The following is a 19,119-nucleotide window of genomic DNA, read 5'->3' as shown; positions in this document are numbered from 1 at the left end:
AGGTGATTTTACCATGTGAAAAAGCCTTCTGCTGGGATATCATCAATCATGTTTGAGAGAAAACTATTTTCTCATGCTTTTCCCACAGAGGTTTGGAAGGTGATCTATAAACTAAACTGAGAGAATATTTTCTGTAAATTCACAATATCTTTCTCAGTCATGTGAGAATGAAGTCTGACATTCTCAGTAAAACATGTACATCCAACAAGGGCAGAGTCTGCCAGTTGATTCCTTTGTGTTCTACTGCAGCTTCCAAGAGTGATCTAAAGAACACCTAGAGCGCTAACAGTCCTACTTATGACAAACGTATTGCACACCTGAAGCCATCTTGATTGGAATAAAGTGGTAACTCTTAAAACATTTAATTTAAAAAGGAACAAAATGAGGGGGTTCGTTTTGCCATAGAAAGTATGATTAGTGCTGCAGAAAGAAAAATTAGAGCACATTTTGAGTGACTTCTCAAATCCTCTTCTATTTCATTAATAAATTCTGACATGCAGAGTGAAACATGCACTTCAATACCAACAGCAGACTTTCCTGGTGAGCAGTAGCTTTACTACAGTGATCTAATGAGCAACTAGAGTGCTAACATTCTGAATTCATGGCAAATGTTTGACACATCTGAATGCCTTCTTGATGGAATCAAAGTAAAAAACTGAAAGTATTTCCTACTGAGGAGACTGCAGTAAATAAGGAAATTAGGAAACTTCATAACAAATAAGTCTCCTAAGATGGCCACCAGAGACAAAAGAGCTCAAATGTAGCAGAAAGGTCACCCAGATGTAGCCAAAGTATAGCCCAATGACAGAATGTCCCACAGTGTTCTAAAGAACAACTAGAGCACTAACAGTCTTACTTATGACAAAAGTATGGCACACCTGAAGCCATCTTGATTGGAATACAGTGGTAACACTTAAAATATTTAATTTGCAAAGGAACAAAATGAGGGGGTTCATTTTGCCATAGAAATTATGATTAGTGCTGCAGAAAGAAAAATTAGGGCACATTTTGACTTCTCAAATCCTCTTCTATTTCATAAAAAAATCTGACATGCAGAGTGAAACATGCACTTTCAATACTAGCAGCAGACTTTCCTGGTGAGCAGTAGCTTTACTACAGTGATCTAATGAGCAACTAGAGTGCTAACATTCTGAATTTATGGCAAATGTTTGACACTTCTGAATGCCTTCTTGATGGAATCAAAGTAAAAAACTGGAAGTATTTCCTACTGAGGAGACTGCAGTAAATGAGGAAATTAGGAAACTTCATAACAAATAAGTCTCCCAAGATGGCCACCAGAACCCAAATGCAGCACAAATATCACCTAGATGTAGCCCACATGTAGCCCAATGACAGAAGTGTGCAAAACACTTTTAATTCTTTGTATTTTTGCAGTTTTATATAGTGCAGACTTGTCAGGTATTGGAGTGCTTTACATGAGCATTGGTTACATCACACAAGAACAAATTCATTTTGGTTGTAGACATGGGGAGATTAAGTGATTTGGCCAGAATCACAGAATGTCGAGCTGAAGCAGAAACTCCAACCTGGTTCCCCAGTTGCAAAGTCTGCAGCTCTGGAAGTAACACCACATCCTCTCCCCTAAGTGCAACATTTAATCAAGTGGTCAACTGGATAAAAAAACATAAAGATAAATAATTTAAAAGTGCTTTGTCGCTATTTGACACTAACCATAATTTTGATGCAAATAAGACCCTCTCATATATGTAATTTCTAAAGAAAATGCTCTAGGTATTACAGTTTTGATTACATCAAGATGATGTTAGGCGTTCCACACTTTTGTAATAAATATAGAATGTTAGCAATCTAGTTGTTCATTAGGATGCTGTTGAGAGGCAGAGGCCAGGGGCATGGACTCTGAAAATTGAAGGCAGGTAGGAGGGTGCAGAGGCAACAATTTGTCCACACTGGGCAGGCAGGAAGGGCAGTGGCAGCACAACAGACAATGGAGGGCAGTGGAAAGGGGGGCAGGGGCAACAAACTAACAATACAGGACTGGCAAGAAAGGCTGTGGCAATATAATAGACCATTGTGGGCAGAAGGAAGAGGAAGTGGTAGTACAACCATACATGACAACAGACCCAATTCAGACAGGAAACGTGCAATTTTTTAAGCTCAAATGGGCTTTATTTGATCTGTCTCCTGTCTACAATCTCCTCTTTTTCAATGTAACTCAAAGGGGAAAATCAATATCCCAGTTTTTTTTCAAAATCTCCCTCTTACCCAGCTCAAAATGTTCGCAAGTATGGTACATTTTATCATGGAAGGCAGGAGGAATTAGGGTAGGGACATGGACTCAGATAACAGAGGACAGGAGGGACATGGAGAAGTGCACCAAACTGACCCTACAGGGCAGGCATCAGGGTTTGCAGCAGCACAGCACACCACACAGGGCATGCGGGACAGGAGTGCAGCACAACAATCCATAGAAAGCAAGAGGGAGGGGACAGGACCAATCACATGGACAGCAGAGAACAGAGGGGAAAGAGGCAATGGTAGCTAGCTGACCATAATGGACAGACAGGAGAGAAAACTGCAGCATAACAGACCATAAAGGGCAGGTGGGACGGATCAGGGGCATTACAATGGAACAGACAAGCCAGGAGGGAGGGAATAGGGGTCTGCATATGGAACCAGAGGGCTGGGGGCAAGGGGGCAGGAGCAGCAAGATGACCATGGAGGTCATGCATGATGGGCACTAGAAGCAAGACACACCATGGAGAGCAACAGTGAGACTATGATGGCATACACACAGACCATGGAGGGAAGGTGGGAGGGGGTCAGGGGCAGCTAGCTGACCACACAGGGAAGGTGGGAGGGGCCGTGGCAGCACAGAAGACCATGCATGGCAAGCAGAAGGGTTAGTGGCAGCAAAATGGCTTTGATGGGCAAGAAGGAGGGTGCAGGGGCATGCACAAAGAACCATGGAGGATAGAAGGGAGGGTCAGGACCTGGGCACAGACAAGAGAGTTCAGGGGAAGGGGCCTCACAACAGACCACATGGGGCAGGCAGGAGGAGCAGTTGCAGCACAACAGGCTAGGGAGGGCAGAAGGATGTGACAGTAAAATGGACCATGGAGGACAGGAGGAAGGGGATAGGGGCATGGAATGTGGACAGGCAGGGTGGAGGTGGCAGGGACAGGTTACAGTCATCTGACAATGCTAGGCAGGTGGGAGGGGAGTGGCAGCTCAACAGAACACTCAGAGTAGGTAGGAGTGGCAGGTCCATGGAACATGGTTGGCAAAAAGGATGGAGCAGGGGCATGCACAAAGACATCGGAGGGCAGGGGGAAGGAGAATAGGGGCAGCAAGCTAAACACAGAGGCTAAGCAGGAGGTCAATGATGGGGCATAGAATTGGGCAATGGAGGGCAGGAGGAGTGAACTGGTACATCTTGCTAAATGGAGGGCAGTGGCAGCACATCAGACCATGTATGGCAGGAGGGAGGAGGCTAGTCCATGGATTCAGACAACAGTGGATAGGGAGCAGGTGGATGGGGCAGCAAGCTAACTGTTCAGAGAAGGCGGGAAGGCCAATGGAAGAACAAAGGCAACACAGGGCTCTAATAGGGGAGCAGGGACATGGACTTGGACAATGGATGGCTAGGAGGAGGGAAGGCAGGAACAGCAAGCTTGGGTGGGGGCAGCACAATGCCAGGCCCTGCTTCCAACCCCCCACCATCCATTGTGATATGCATCTTACTTAACGTTAAAAAAAACTAGAAATTTGCTGAAAAAAACAAAGATTACAGGGACGGTATAGTTAGACTCAGATTTCACTCATACACAACCAGTGAAATTCAGCAGTTATAGTTACCTGAGCTAACTATAACTTACGCCCCCGCAATGTACTGCTAATGACCTCAGACATTACATCATTCATGACATGGTCAGTTATATCACTCATGACATCACTCATGACATCTCTACTGAGCTGTGAATGAAATGGAACTATAATCGCTGGAACTTTATTTAGAGATAGTGTGTGTGTATTAACACCCCTTTATTTCCTTTTCTTTCGTGTAAGAACCATTATAATACGCAACGTGCCCAGATTAATATGGCCGATAGCCTTTCACTTTAAAGTAATGTGTAGTACATTGTTTATGTTGATGTTTGCAATTCTAAGTATGTTTATTATGAATAAGTCACCTTGACGAACATACAGGTATGGCGGTCACGGGGCAAGATATGCTGAAATGACATTGTGTGCATATTAACACTTGTTTTCTCTTAGGAGGAGCCTAGCGCGCATCTAAGATGGTCGCGTGAGCACAGGGCTCCCCGGACCCTTTCTGCTCCTCGGACTATATCCTGAGATTATCCTGATTTGGTTTATGGAATCTGGGAGATGAAGACCAGCTGATCATATATCTCTTTTTAAAACTCTAATTGGACCTGGGAATCCTGAGTTGTCGTCGTCGGAACTTTTGGGACCCACCCGGCGGAGGTGGCCGGGGTGAAGGTGACCCGTGGGGCCGGGCTGCAATTGAACAACAGCGGCCTCAGCGCGGTGCCAGTTGCCGAGTCAGCGCTTTCGGTTTCGATTTTGGCCTTCAGGAGATCGGCTGGCGTGCGTGCTCAAGGTGGCGAGGTGCCTCCTGGGCCTCTGCCCGAGGCTTGCTTCCATCTGCTACTGGTGGGCCTGACGCCTCCGACCCCCACATCGGCAGTTTGTGGTCCTTTGGCTGGCGCCCGCACACCTTTTGATCGGAGGTCCCATTGAGAGACTGCGCTCGCATGGCGGGCAAAGGGGGTCCGGAGGGGCGCAAGACCAAGGCTTCTCTGCGCGGGGGAGCGGTCCAGAGCAACAACATGGACCGCTACACCCAGGGCAGGGGGCCCCCTGGCGCTACTGGCCTCTCCCCGGATGCTGCGGGGGGAGGCACGACCGTCTCTGCGGAACTTTCCCTGCAGGACATTATGGGCGCCATCGAGGGCATCAGGGAAACCATCGCGACGCAATATGAGGCCCTGGCCCGTAAGATCGACACTGTCGCAATCGATGTCACCCTGATTCGGGCCGACCTCTCCAAAACCAACGAGAAGGTCCAGGCCCTTGATACACGGACCTCCACCCTGGGTGCGGAGGTGTCGGATCTGCGGGCCGCGCTTGGGGACATTAGAGTGGTCAACGACCATATGGCCCGGCGGCTTGAGGACTTCGAGGGACGGGCCCGACGCAACAACATCCGCATCATTGGTGTACCGGAGTCCTCAGACGGCCGCCCGGTGGACCTCGTGGTCGAGGAACTTATCCTGCAACAGCTGTCCCCGGCTGGCCTAAGTAAATTCTTCGCCGTGGAGCGGGCCCATCGAGTTCCGGGCGGCCGGCCGCGGCCGGGGGCCCCCCCGAGGCCTATCGTGGCTAAACTGTTCCACTACAGGGACCGCGACGCTATTCTGCAGGCTTCACGGACCCGTGGCCCGGTCCGCTACGAGAACTCGACCATCAATTTTTATCCGGACTTCACGCAACTGGTCCAGAAACAGCGGATGGGATTCCAAGGGGTGAAGCGCCGTCTCCGCGAGCGGGGCCTGAAGTATTCGATGATCTACCCGGCGAAACTCCGAGTGGAGCATGGAGAGCGGACAGCCTTTTTTGACTCTCCTGTGGCCGCAAGTGACTGGCTGGACTCGCTGCCGGACGGGGGTGGCCGGCCCGGGCCCTCTGGGGGCACCGCAGGTGACGGGTCCCCTTAGACTGACATTTGGTCCTTGCTTTTGCTGTTTTGCACTGTGCAGTTGGGTCTTACTTCTTTTGCATACTGTGTCTTACCAGGACCCGTGAGGGGCGCGGGCGGGTTCGGGCCCCTTTCCTCCTCCGGGGTCTTTTTGTAGAATGGGGTTAGGGGGGCGACAGGCACACTGCAAGTTGGGGGGGGTCATTGGCCCGCAGGGGTGCAGGGTGGGGGGAGTTGGACTTGGGGTGGGGTTGGGGGGGAAGGGGGGTTGTTTTGTTGTGTGTTTTTTGTTTACAGGGCGAGGTATTGATTTTTGTCCATATTTGGGAACCGTGCTGCGGGCTGGGGGCCTCTTGATCTATTGGAGGGGATGGGGGGAGACGGGTTGAGGCTTATGTCGTGGAACGTCAATGGGTTGGGGGATCGTATTAAGCGGGGTGTTGTACTGCAATATTTGCGTCGTGTGACTCCTGATGTGGTGTTTCTCCAGGAGACGCACTTGGTCGGCAATGTCTGCCATGCGATGAACAGGGGGGGATACCGCCTCGTAGCTCATTCTGGTTTCACAACGGGCTCCAGGGGGGTGGGCATTCTCCTGCGAACCTCCCTTCCGGTGGAGATCACGAGGATAGTCTCGGATGACAGAGGGCGCTATGTGTGTTTGATTGGGAGGTGGGAGGGGCAGCCCCTTACCCTGGTTTCAGTCTACGTTCCCCCGGGTCTCCAGAACTCCACCTTTACTGACTTGGGTCGAATGCTGCTTGACCTTCCGGACGGCCTCCTGCTCATGGGCGGGGACTTTAACTCTGTGGTTTCGGGTGAACTGGATCGTCACCCACCGAGGACCCTCCCCGCTGCCCAGTCATGGCTGGGTGGGATGTTGGAGACCTTCGGCTTGGTGGATAGTTGGAGACTAATGCATCCGACCCAGTGTCAGTTTACCTTTCATTCGGGGGCGCATGGGAGTCTCTCTAGGCTGGACTACTTCCTTATGCCCGCGGCGCAGACTGGTCGGATTCGAGAGGTCAGACACTTGGCGCGTGGTATCTCCGACCATTCTCCGCTGTGGCTTCTCTTTGACACCGGGTCGCGGTCTGCAGGGCGGGTAGCTCCTATTAACCCTTGGTACCTGCGGGACCCTGCGACTCGTGACAGCCTGGTTAGGGCCATGGACCAATACTTCAGTGAAAACGAGGGGTCGGTGTCGTCTGCGTTGTCCCTTTGGGAAGCCTTTAAAACTGTGATACGCGGACACGCCCTCGCCCAGATAGTGGTGGCCAAGAAGGTTAGGAGCGAGGCGGTGGTGAAGCTGGAGACTGACATCTCGGGGTTGGAGTCGGCCCTGGAGGCGAATGTTACTCCGGACGGGCTACATGCCCTTAGCCTGAAACAGTTCGAATATAGGTCCATGGTCACTGACGCGGCCAAAACTATGTATAGGGAGCAGCAGGGCCGATTGTATGACGCGGGGGACAAGGCGGGAAAGTTGATCGCGTGGCTGGACAAAAAGGAGAGAGTGAATCGTGTGGTCCCCGAGTTGCGTGCTGCTGACGGTGTGTGTGTGACTGAGCCGGATGAGATTGTGGAATGTTTCGCTGACCACCTCCGGGCGGTGTACTCCCCGGTGACTGACAGGGATGAGGAGGACTCTCGCCTCCTACTGAGAGATATTGCTCTGCCCGGCCTGTCCGTTGAGGACCGGGAGCGGCTGGACGCTCCCTTGTCGTCGGATGAAATAGCGACCGCGATCCGTTCCCTTCGCTCGGGCAAGGCTATGGGTCCTAACGGTCTGCCCATTGAACTATACAAATTGCGTCCTGATAAGCTTGCGCCCTTCCTCAGCCGCATGTTCCGCGACTCTCTCGCGGCGGGTTCCCTTCCGGCCGACCAGCGCTTGGCCACTATAGTCGTTATCCCCAAGGAGGGCAAGCCGCGAGACCGCTGTACTTCTTACCGGCCCATTTCACTGCTCAATGCGGAGCCCAAAATCCTGGCGAAAGTCCTGGCCAATCGATTGTTGAGTGTCGTGTGCGACCTTATTCATCCGGACCAATGCGGCTTTATCCCGCACCGCAACACCGCTCTTAACTTGCGGCGTCTTCACGGTGCCCTTGCCAGGGCGGAGTTCCTCTCCGAACCGGCCGTGCTGGTTTCTTTGGATGCCACGATGGCCTTTGATACTATTGAGTGGCCCTTCCTCTGGGCCGTCTTGGATAAATTCGGCTTTGGAGAGGGATTTATTGGCTGGGTGAGGCTCCTTTACACGGGACCCATGGCTCAAGTGGTGGTGAATGGGCGGGTCTCTCGGCCCTTTGCCCTCGGCAGGGGCACGAGGCAGGGGTGCCCGTTGTCCCCGTTGCTTTTTGCTCTCGCCCTGGAGCCACTCGCTGCCTGGCTCCGTTGGGAGCCCTCGCTTAGAGGGATCCGGTGGGGCCCGGGCTTCGAAGATCGGGTCTCGCTGTATGCGGACGACATTCTCCTGTATCTCGCCTCACCGCGGCAGTCACTCAACGTCCTTTTTGACGTTCTGACCTCCTTTGGGAACAATTCGGGTCTCACGATCAATTGGTCTAAATCCTGCGTTTATCCCATCTCTGGTGGTCCTCCTCTCCTGCCGCCTCGGCTCCCGATTCAGATATCTCTGAGCGGCTTTAAGTACCTGGGGATATACGTTTCGCTGGACCCGGTGGCTCGCTATGAGCAGAATCTCCTGCGTCCACTTCGGCGGCTGCGGGAGGACACGGCCCGGTGGTGCAGGCTCCCCCTGTCCCCGCTGGGTCGGGCCGCGCTGTTTAAAATGATGTCCCTTCCCAGGTTCCTCTATGCACTCCAGAACTCCTTCGATGTTATCCCAGTGGCCTACTTTCGGGAGGTGGAGAGCCTGCAGAGGAGACTGGTGTGGGACGGGCGGGCGCGTATCGCTCTTGCCAAGCTCACTCTCCCCTGGTATGACGGGGGCATCGCGCTTCCTGACATTCGCAGGTACTATTGGGCCTCGCAGCTATCTGCCATTAACCACGCCACGTATGCGCCCGGCTTGAATCCGGCGTATGAGATGGACAAGTTCCTGCTTCCCGGCGGGAACTACAACAGGGCACTTTATTCCCGCCTGGCTGGCCGGACCCTTACGGGTCCTACTAAGATTGCGGTGCGGACCTGGAGGGCTGCCACTGCGGCCATGGGCTGGAGTGAGCGATTAACATGTGCTACTCCCTTGTTTGCTTCCGACCGCCTGGGAAGCTTGTGGACCACGAAGGGGTTTGACCAGTGGGACACGATTGGTATCAGCAAAGTGGGAGACCTGTGGCACAAGGGCGCGGTAAAGACTTTCGCGGTGCTCCAGGCCGAATACGAGCTGACCGACAGGGAGTTCTTCCGCTACGCCCAGGTTCGGCACGCCCTGCTCTCGGTCTTCGGGGAGGGGACCAAGATCCCTGTTTCATCGCCCCTCGAGGACCGCATACTTGATGGACATGTCCCTGATAGTACTATTTCTTTAATTTATAAAAAATTAATCAATCACCGGGCGGACCTTCTTGTTCGCCTTCGGGAGGCTTGGACTGGGGACGGGGTGGAATTGGACGACGAAGATTGGCAGTCTGCACTGTCGTCCCCCAAGGAGGTTGCCATTCCGGCTCGTCTTCGGTTGGTACAGCTCAAGATTCTCCACCGGGTGTATGTGACGGGTCCGCGCTTGGTCTCGATGGGATTTTCCGGCGACGGGCTCTGTAAGCGAGGCTGTGGGCTCAGCGCCACCTTTCTTCATATCCTTTGGGAGTGCCGCGAGGTGGCGGACTACTGGCGCCGGGTCCACACGGTTATGGGACAGGTCACCGGGGTTGTGCTGCTGCCGGAGGTGCGTCGCTGTGTCCTGAATGTGTGGGAGCCCAATGACTACAGCGCGGCTCAGACTCGGTGGGCGGCCCTAGGGAACATGATTGCCAAGAGGGACATAGCGCAACTTTGGGGCGCTCAACGGCCGCCCACCGTGTCAGTATGGAAGGAGAATATGGACTGGTGTATGTTTAGGGAGAAGACTGTGTATGTGGCCCGTGGCAAGCCGGGGGCATGGGGTAGAATTTGGGGGCAATGGAACGCGTATCGCGGAGGCATCTGTACGCCCCCCCTGGTAGATACTGATATCGCCATGTCCCCCTGACCCTTGATGGCTCCTGGCGCCTTTTGGAACAACTACATATGGACGTTCATCTTCCTTGACCCCCTCCCCCCCCCCCCCTCCGTCCCCGGCCTCCCGGTACTCCTTTCTTTAGCGGTTTGCTCAATTGTCCTGACTGGAGTTTCCCGGGGGGAGCCTGACCCGCACTGGTTTCCCTCATAACTCGCCTTATGTTGTGTATTGTTTGTCTTTTTGTTTTTGTGATTGTTGGACTTACGCTTCCTGTTCCTCGAGAACTATCTGGAGCCACTGCAGGGCAGTGCCCTGGGAACTGATTGTAGCTTTGATATGTGTAGATTTCCTTCTGTACCTAGCGGCCGGCCCGAGTGGTTGTAGGCCCGTACTTGTAACCGAATTATTGCTTAATAAAACTTTTTCAAAAAAAAAAAAAAAAAAAAAAAAAAAACACTTGTTTTCTTTTCTTTATTGTATCAACTCCTGAATTTTCACATCGTGACCAGGCCAATATGGCCGCCAGCTTTTTGGATTAAAGTAATGCACTGCTGATGACTTCACATATTACATCACTCATGACATGGTCAGTGACATCACTCATCACTATCGGCCCATCTCTCTCTTACCAGCTATTGCTAAAGTCTGTGAGAAGGTGGTTAATAAGCAGCTGACAGAATTTGTGGAGACCAAGGCTCTCAGCTCAATCAGGTTTTCGTGCTGCCCACAGCACTGAGCCGGTTTTGGTCAAGGTTGTGGAGGCCATTCGGGCGTGCCTTGATGCCGGGGGTAGGGCAGCTTTAATTTTGCTTGACCTCTCTGCGGCTTTCGATACGGTCCCACATGCTTTGCTTTTGGCCCACCTTGCTGAGATTGGTGTGTCAGGGGCTGTTTGGGGCTGGCTTAGGTCTTTCTTGGAGGAGCGGGCTGAGCAGATCTGGCTCCCCCCTTTTTATTCCTCTCTCCATACGGTCACTACTGGAGTCCCGCAGGGCTCCTCCCTTTGCCCTCTGCTCTTTAACATTTATGTCACGCCTTTGATCCATCTGGCTGAAGCTCTCGGGGCTTATGCGGATGACACCCAGCTGCTGTTTACCTGGGATAAAACATCGAATTCTGTCCTTGCGGCGCAACATTGCCTTCGCTCCATCTTCAATTGGCTGGCGGACGCTCAGCTTAAGTGTAATGAGCAAAAATCGGAGATTTTGCTTTTTGGCAAATTTCCTGCTGACTTTCGTGAACAGTTGTGGCCACAGGATTTTCCACTACTCCTGTCCGTGGGACAGCCCGCTAAGAACCTGGGTGTCTGGTTCGAGGAGAATCTTCCCTTTTCTACTCATATTAGGAAAACTGCTGGCTGCTGCTTTGGTCTCTTAGGAATTTTTTTCCTCTGATCCCGCAGGCTGCTAGAGAAACGGTCACCTGTGCTCTGATTCTCTCTCGTCTGGATTACGCCAATGGCCTTTATGCTGGGGTCCCTGGGTACCTGATTAAAAAACTGCAGGTGGTCCAGAACACGGCAGCCAGATTGCTCCTGGGCATCTCGTCAAGGAAGAGTGTCACCTCTCATTTGCACTCTCTTCACTGGCTACCCGTGGCGGCCAGGATCAAGTTTAAACTCTTGGTCCTGGCCCATCGAGCCCTCCATGGTCAGGGCCCCCTTTATCTCCAGAGGCGTTTTTCCTTCTATGTCCCTTCACGGGCCTTGCGCTCCTCATCCCTCTGTCTTGCTTCTGTCCCGTGCTTCAAACTCCAGAGGGTCGGGGGCTGTTCCCTCGTGGTTAAATCCAGCATGGCCTGGAATGCTCTTCCTTCCGATCTTCGCCTCACTCATGATCTTGTAGCATTTAAAAAGAAGCTTAAAACACATCTCTTTGCATGAAGGGCTCTCCTTTCCCCTTGGGTTTCGCGCCGGAATACTTACGAGTAGCCGAGCGCGTTACAAGTGGATATAACATAACATAACATGACATCACTGATGACATCTCAAATGACATCACTAATGACATCATCTACGTGATCATCTGATGCACCTCCTCACACCCTAAAATACAGACTACCATTCTTGAAACCATAGACACACCAATACTAGTACAGCTACAATATTCTGTGCACTATGCATGCAGACCTCTAATCTGCAACCTAGCTTGATACAGTCTTTTAAATACTCAGTTAGTACCTATGCAGTCTAGCAATCCGTCTGTCTGTCCCATGCACTTCTCCATTCAACCATCCAGCATTATCTACGTATCCTATCACTCTGCCAATACCTAAGCACTAAGAAATTTAGCATGCACTCTCTTTGCAGCACTGAAATTACTCCAGTTATTAGTCATATACTTAAGGAATGGCCTAGCCACTAACACAAGTGCAGGTACAATATTTTGTATACTATGCATGCAGACCTCTAACCAGCTACATACTATTGATAAACTCTTCTAAATACCCAGTTAGTACCTATGCAGTCTAGGAATCCATCTGTCTGTCCCATGCACTTCTCCATTCACCCATCCAGCACTATCTAGGTATCCTATTACTCCACCAATACCTAAGCACTTATAAATTCAGCACGCACTTTCTTTGCAAAACTGAAATTACTCCAGTTATTAGTCGTATACTTAAGTAATGGCGTAGTCTAAAACACAAGTGCAGGTACAATATTTTTTGCACTATGCATGCACACCTCTAACCAGCTACAAACTATTGATACGCTCTTCTAAATACCCAGTTAGTACCTATGCGGTATAGGAATCCTCCTGTCTGTCCCATGCATTTCTCCAATCACCCATCCAGCACTATCTACTTATCCTATTACTCCACCAATACCTAAGCACTCATAAATTCACTATCCACTCTGTTTGTAATACTATAATTATTCTAGTAACTAGTCATGAACTTATGGAATGGCCTAGCTACTAACACAAGTACAGCTATAATATGTTGTGCACTATCCAAGCAGACCTCTAACTAGCTACATACTATTGATATACTCTTCTAAATACCCAGTTAGTACTCATGCAGTGTAGGAATCGTCCAGTCCGTCCCATGCACTTCTTTAATCACTTATCTACCACTATCTACTTATCCTATCACTCCACCAATACGTAAGCACTTATAAATTAAGTGTTCACTCTGTTTGCAGCACTGTCATCATTCCAGTTACTAGTGGTATTCTTATAAAATGACCTATGCACCAACACAAGTACACATAAAATATTCTGTGCAGAATCCCTACAAATCTCTAAGCAGATACATACTATTGGTCCACTCCATTAAATACTGAAGTAGTACCCATGCAGCGTAGGATACCTCCTGTCAGTCTCATGCAATCCTTCAATCACCCATCCAGCACTATGTTGTTATTGTATAAGTCTGCCAATACCTAAGCACTTATGGGGCAGATTTACAAGCACCCTGCACCACCAGTACGTCACTTTTTGTAACGTAGTGATGGCGCCAGGCACTCCTTCATATTTACAAGGAGAGGAAAAGCCACCCTGCGTGGGTTTTCCTCTCCTTGTAAATACGACCCCTTCATACACAGAACTTTGCATTGAAGGGGCGTCCTATAGGTTTTGCTGTGGGTGTTCCCATGCAACACCCATAGAACAAGACACATCTCCAGATTTATGAGAAATCGTAAATCTGGAGATATGTGTGAATGCTGCGCCATCCCAGAGTTGGTGTAGCAAGGCGCAACGAGGCAAACTTTTTCATTTCTCCTAATTTTTTCCTCTTTCAATGCATGCTGCATTCCACAGCATACATTGAAAGAGTAAAATGCCTTTACTGATTGTTTTTGTGCAGGAAGGTGTCCCTTCCTGCACAAAAACAATCTCCACATGACACAGACATCCTTGCACCATGCTGCAAGGGTGCCTGTGTCACCGCATGGCTGTAGTTTGTGCAGCAGTGCAGAGGGAAGCACAGAGTTGCAACATTATCATGTACATATGTCACATCCCTGTGCTTCGGGAGTGCCACAGTGCAGTGCAGCTAAAGAGCTTACAGGGTCACGCTGCAGTACTTCCTCATAAATATTCACCTATAAATTAACCATACACTACTAATGCATTCTTTCAGTCAATCATGCTGTATACATATTTTCAACCAAAGTTTCACACATTACCTTGCAATTATAGGTCTTTCTTTAACCAGATAAGGTAGTTCTGATAAGAACTTTTTTTTCTTCTTTTTTCTTTTGTATATTTTTTATTTTATTTTTATCAATTTTGTAGTTTTTGGGGTTGTTTAAAAAAATGAACAAAAAAAAGAATGAATAAAACAGGAAACATTTGGAATTATTTGTCATTCCAAAAACAAAAAAACAAAAAAATTAACAACAATGGTTGCGTTGCGCAGCACAAACTGCATCCACCGACTGCTCACTGAAGCATATAAGTTTCTTACACTTCACGCAGTGTTGCTCGAGAAAGGCAATCTCTGGCCTAATGTCCATTGCGGGTGTTCCTGATGACGCTCCAGCAGGTGAGGGGTTCAAAGCAGCTCGCCTCATTTCCTCCCGAGCAAGATTGAGAGGATGTGTGGTCCGGAGATGCTTGTACATAGAAGAAGTGCCACAAGAGTATTTTTTTTCACTGCCTCTTGACAGGACTCGGTCACAAATTTTGCACGTCACCTTTCTCGCATTTACTTTCTTCTCTCCAGGTGGAAAAGTGAAGAATTTCCACACAACAGATTCCGGCCCCTGTGGACGTGGTGCCACCTGCAAGAATTCTTCTTCAGAAGATACTTCCTCCTGCTGCTGCTGCTGTCCAGATGCCATTTTGTTTGATATTTTTTGAAAAACACCAAAAAACAAGCAAAAAGGGTTCTTGTAGGAAAAGAGATGGCTCTCTAAAGATGCTCCAACAAGAATGATTAAAATGGGTGGAGTCCTTCAATAGTTACAGTGGGAAATGTTATGAACCAATGAAATCTTTTTTTTGGAGGTCACATGGGATCCGCGCACTCTGCGCTCACGAAGCACACACCCGACGCGACTTCGCGAAAATATATTTAAAAATAATATACGTTTATTATAAGTATAAATATATTATTTTTATGAATATCTTAGATAGGCTCTTGCCCTAATATGTATATTAAACAGACTTACATACCATTTTAGAACATAAAAATATTTTGCGGGAGTCGGGCACCCAGCGTGCCCCAGGACGTATATGACGTCACGCGGGACCCGCCAAGCGTCGCGTACTGTAATGTGCATGTGTCGCGAATGCGCGGGAGCAGGAGTCGCGGACTGGTCGCATAACAATCGCGCACATCACATAATATTAAATGTATATGATGTAACTGAAAAACACGCAGCCGTCGCACACCGTACGTGGGTCCTTCATGACATTTCTAAAATGGCGGCTAGCATCCACGCACCCACCGTGATGTGTACATTTTGGGTGCGTGACTCCGAAAAAAATTTGGAAACAAAAAATTTAAGAAGAAAATAATATAAATATATTAAAATAAAAAAATACAACAAAAAAATTCAACAATATTTTAGTTTTTGTCTTTTTTTGCAATTTTCAGAAAAATATATAATGTTATTTAATGAATAAAATATTTATAAATAAACAGTTAAAAAACTGTAGAAAATCAGTACAAAAAAATAGGTATAACTACTATTGCACTGAAAAAACATAGGTTTCAGAGACTTCATAGTTAGAAATTAGCATTTAAAAAACCTTAGAAATTCACAGAAAAAAACATAGGTTTCAGGGGTGTTATAGTTAGCTGGACATTTCACTCGTACAAAAGCATAGAAATTCTTCCGTTATAGTTAGTTCTGCTAACTATAACTTGCGCGCCCGCAATGCATTGCTGTTGATGTCACATATTACATCATTCATGACATGGTCAGTGACATCACTGATGACATCACTGATGACATCTCAAATGACATCACTGATGACATCACTGATGACAACATCTACGTGGCAATCTGATACACCTCATCATACACTATTATAACCTTTCATCACTCACTGTAAAATACAGAGTACCATATTTGAAACCATTGACACACCAATACCAGTTACTACATACCCACTCACTGATTCCTAAGTCTACACACACAACTACCCATTCAACAACAGAATCACTTATACATGCAGTCACTAATTATGAGAACACTATCAAATGCAATTATACACATATATAGACATTGACACATCAGCAGTCATCTTAGATGGTTATGCAGTCATCCTACTCACTCATGAAAAAAATTAATCACACTTACATTTACTCACTTATACAATTATACACACAACACTTCATTTATTCAAACACATAGTAACTCATACTTATTATGTTAAAAAATAACCATTACAATTATACACTCATTCATATAGTTACTCTCACAATCACTGACTCTTATATATACTTATTTATATACACCAACTCTCACATACAATGCCTTTTATTATTTTACTTTGTTGAAGATGTACAACTAAAACATATATTTGCTCACCAACACACAAATAAATACACTCAGTCACTCAAACAACTGTTTCCACATGCACTCTTAAACCTATACACCTAGTCAATCAACCATTCACACATCTATGCATAGAGTTACACACACCCCATCCAACCACACACAAACTCAGTGTCCCATACAAATACTTACCCAACTAATCAATAACTAATATACACACTCATGTAGTTAGTGACCAACTGATGCAGCATGTTATACAACAACAGAGACTGTGATGCACACATTCACATAGTTTAGTTACTAATGCATGTATTAAGTGAGACACTTTTAATTACTCACTTAAACAGACAGTCAGACAGCTACTAAATCCTCCATCCAGACAGTTATATATCCACTCAATCTTCAATACAGATTGGTATATATATAATACATATTCACTGGATGATGTCATCAGTGATGTCATCAGTGATGTCATTTGAGATGTCATCAGTGATGTCACTGACCATGTCATGAATGATGTAATATGTGACATCATCAGCAGTGCATTGCGGGCGCGCGAGTTATAGTTAGCAGAACTAACTACAACGGAGGAATTTCTATGGTTTTGTTCGAGTGAAATGTCCAGCTAACTATAACACCCCTGAAACCTATGTTTTTTTCTGTGAATTTCTAAGGTTTTTTAAATGCTAATTTCTAACTATAACGTCTCTGTGTTTTCCTTTTAAATTGCAATGATTCCAACCTCCCTTTTACAGGTTCCTCTGACCATTTTACGATACTAAATCAAATAAACAACCTGGTGTGTATTTTGCTCCTGGATTTCTCCCCCTCATCAAATCAAAAGGGGAATACCCTGTTGCTTCACACACCCAAACTCAGTATGCCCAAACCATTTTCTCCAGCTGAACCTCCCATCCATCTTGGTTACAGGCAATTATAGACAATACATTGAATTGTGTTCTTTATAACTCGGTTGAAGCGCTCAACTGTACAATTGCTGTTGGGGTTGTACAATGCAGTAGTTCTGTGATTTGGTATCTTAGTTATTCCCATTGGTGGTCTTAAAGTGACTGAACTCTTGTCAGCTGTCTTACAAACCTCACATTAAAAAAACATATCTTTCAATTTCTACGTTCATTCCTGGCCACCACAATAATGTTTTGACAGCATGCTTAGTCCTGAAAACTCCACAATGTGCCTTATGAAATAAATGTACTATCAATTTCCTCAAATCTTTAGGTGGAATCACTCTCTCACCTCACCATACATGCTCTCCCTGTATGCCACATTCATATCCAACTTCCCAAAAGGGTTTAATCACATTGCCCACTTCTACTGTACTTGGCCACCCTGTGCTAAGATGTTCACTAACCTTTGTCAAAACCTCATCTCTCGCATACTCTGCTTCCCTAATGTCTTTACTGATACACAAATATCCCTGGTCATGTACATATGCAATTAGGCCCGAGGTCCACATCTTGTCGTCACACATTTCGAGTTGTTTTGGCATTCTTGATAAAAAATCTGCGATCATATTTTCTTTCCCAGGAACAAATTTGACTTTGTATTTGAAGTCTTGTAGGTTGACGGCCCACCTTGCCATGCTAGCAGATGTGTGTATGGTTTCCTTGGTAGTAAGTACTCTCACTAACTGTTTGTGATCACACCTTCATGTGAAAACTTTTCCTCAGACAATTTCTCTAAAATGATCTGTCGTCCAAAGGCAAGCTAACGTTTTTTTTTCTGTTACTGAATATTTTACGTCAGTAGGTGAAAATGATCTGGAAGCATAAGCAATTACATTCTCCTATCCATCCTTCTCTACCTGGGTTAGGACAAACCCCAATTCCTTGTTGCTTGCATCTATGGTAATTATACTGTTTGCCTTTGGGTCAAAACCTTTCAAGGAAGCCACATTTGTGAAACACTATTTCATACTACAAAAATGTGATTCACAATCAGGTGACAATTCAAACTTGCTCCTGTTGTTTAGTTTTTTTGTCGTATATTGTACTCTCTTGTTGCAAAATAAGGCATGTATTTCAAGCAGAATTCTGTAAAAACTAATACATGATCTGGCTTCATCCTTGCTTCTAGGAGCAAGCACTTTCTGAATTGCATCAATTAAAGTGTGCTTAGATTTAATGACATCACCACTAACTACATGCCCAAGATAGGTGATGCTATTCTATGCAACATATTTAGAAGATTCAGTGGTTAAACCATGTGATCCTAGTATTCTTAATACTTCCTCTAAAAATGTGTTATGTTGTTCTCTGTTTTTCCCATATACCATTGAAAGAATTTTGCCCCCTTAATCTTGCTGAATATTTGGTGCATTCACATTTGAAAAATGGCAACTGCCGATGCCAACCCAAATCTCCTGAATTTGTAACACACTTGTAAAGTGATAAATGCAATATACATTCTACTATAATTAGACAATGATATCTGGTGATAAGCTGCAGATAAATCAATTGTCGAAAACCACTTAGGCCTCTTTTAATAATGACAGCATTTAGTTTATCTGTGGTAGTGGAAACTGGACAACAACAATATTATTGTTCACATGGCGCAAATCAACACGTTGCTTTTTCGTGCCACTACCAGTGGTGAAACCCATCCATATGCTTCTATATGTTCCATTATACCCGAATCCATCAGTTTGTCCAGCTGTGTCGTTACATCTTGTCTCACTGACATGGGTTCATTTCTAAATTGCTATATTTTTGGGATAGCCCCTTCTTTGTGTCTGACTTTGTGTTCAAATCCTTACAGTTTGCGAATTTTCTTTTCAAAATCCCTTGGAAATTTCTACAATTTCATTACCCACCT

The sequence above is a fragment of the Triturus cristatus genome, chromosome 6 (genome assembly GCF_964204655.1).
Source record: "Triturus cristatus chromosome 6, aTriCri1.1, whole genome shotgun sequence".
NCBI classification, from domain to species: Eukaryota; Metazoa; Chordata; class Amphibia; order Caudata; family Salamandridae; genus Triturus; species Triturus cristatus.
The sequence above is the reverse complement of the archived record's forward strand: the minus strand, read 5'-3'. Positions refer to the sequence as shown.